The following is a 1,970-nucleotide window of genomic DNA, read 5'->3' as shown; positions in this document are numbered from 1 at the left end:
AATAAATAAATAAATAAATGAATAAATAATGTAAAAAAAAAAAAGAAAAATTCAGTAGGTCAAACAAAATTTCAGAGATCAGTGCATTGTTCAATCCCCATCAGAAACGTTCTTCTTGCAATAGATGGTAGTCAACACAGAGACCCAACCTGGACAATATGTGGAAAATGAGTCTTTAAAACATTCAGGCCTAAATCTTTATCAAATGCTATCTTAGTCAGTTTTATACTGCTGTGATAAGACACCAGGACCAAGGCAACTTATAAAAGAGAAGGCTAATTGGGGCTAACAATTCAGAGGGTGAATCCACAAGCACCAAAGCAGGGAGCATGGCAACAGGCAGGCAAGCATGACACCAGAGCAATTGCTGAGAGCTTATATCTAATCCACAGGCATATGACAGAGAGGGAGAGGAGAAAATAGGGAGGGAGGGATAGAGAGAGGGAAGAAGAAAGAGAAAAAGGGATGGGGGGAGAAATGGAAGTGCCATGGGCTTTTAAAACCTTGAAGTTGATCCCGAGAGACACCCCCTGAAACAATACCAATGCCACACCTCTTGATCCTTCCCAAAGAGTTATACCAAGTCTTGACCAAGCATTCAAATATAAACAGTTATGGAGGGCATTCTCATTGAAATCACCACAAAAACTCCTCCTCAAATCTCAAGGATCTATGTGGAAGAGGAGCCAGAAAGACATAAGATCCAGGGAAGGTAGATGACTCCAAGGAAACAGCATCTTCCAGATGCTAAAACATTGATACACATATGAAGTCACAGAGATTGTGACAGCATGTACAAGACTTGTATAGGTTCAAATTACACACAGCCACAACACTGAGAAAGGGAAATAGATATAAAGTGTCCCCACCACCCTGCCACTACCCTCAGCAAGTTATTTGAAACAGATGCTTTCAGAGAAAGGGAAATAAGTTTTCTACAATGGAATGTTACTGGTTATATCAACCATATTCCAGGACAGGCTCAATGCCCAACTGTATTTATTGGGTAATACAAAATGAACTCCATGTTGGTTGCTTTGTTGGTTGGGGTTTTGTTTGTTTGTTTGTTTGTTTGTTTGTTTTTTTGGTGGTGGTGGTGGCTTACAATTTTTGTTTTGATTTGGTATGTTTTTTTTCCATTGGTATTTGTCTTTTGAGTTTAGTTTTGGGGGGAATTTTGTTTTTGGAGATAAAGAACATGGAGTTGAGTGGGTAGGGAGTTAGGGAAGGACCTTTGAGGACAAATAGGGGGAAAACAACATTGTCAAGGTGTATTTTATAAAAACATAACAAAATTTTATAAAAGAGAATTCAATAAAGAAGTAGAAATGCAGGAGGTTTTAAGTATATATTTACTGGGAATTAAAATGTCAATAACTCAGATAAAAAGCTCAGTGGAAAACCTCACTAATAAAATAAATGGTGTGAAGGGGAGAATGTATGGTTTAAAAACAAGTTGGAAGAATTGGACAACTCAGTCAAGATTAATGATAAATTTAACAATAGATATGAATAGAGCATGTGAAAGCACTAGACTCCATGAGAAGACCAAATTTATGACTCGTGGGCATAGAAGAATGAGAATTTCATGCTAAAGGCAAATAAATGATTTTGAATAATATGATAAATGAAATTTTACAAAATCTAGGGGAAAGATGTCTATACAAAATGAGCATGCATAACACCAAACAGGATCAGAAATGGAAACCCAGTGCTCGCTTCGGCAGCACATATACTAAAATTGGAACGATACAGAGAAGATTAGCATGGCCCCTGTGCAAGGATGACATGCAAATTTGTGAAGCATTCCATATTTTTTCAAGAATCAACAAATGGGACCTCATAAAATTACAAAGCTTCTGTAGGGCAAAAGATACTGTCAATAAGACAAAAAGGGCACCAACAGATTGGGAAAGAATTTTTACCAATCCTAAATCTGATAGGGGACTAATATCCAATATATATAAAGA

At 37.0% G+C, this 1,970-nt stretch overlaps 1 non-coding gene across 1 annotated transcript; it reads left to right on the top strand.

The window, feature by feature from the left end:
- The first annotated feature begins 1,711 nt into the window (after positions 1-1,711).
- Positions 1,712-1,818, top strand: LOC115064972. The gene has a single exon (XR_003844773.1). It is a non-coding gene; the product is annotated as a U6 spliceosomal RNA (small nuclear RNA).
- Positions 1,819-1,970: the final 152 nt, after the last annotated feature.

Source organism: Mus pahari, chromosome 10 (assembly GCF_900095145.1).
Source record: "Mus pahari chromosome 10, PAHARI_EIJ_v1.1, whole genome shotgun sequence".
NCBI classification, from domain to species: Eukaryota; Metazoa; Chordata; class Mammalia; order Rodentia; family Muridae; genus Mus; species Mus pahari.
Note: the sequence above shows the minus strand (reverse complement) of the source record. Positions and strands in the feature narration are given on the sequence as shown.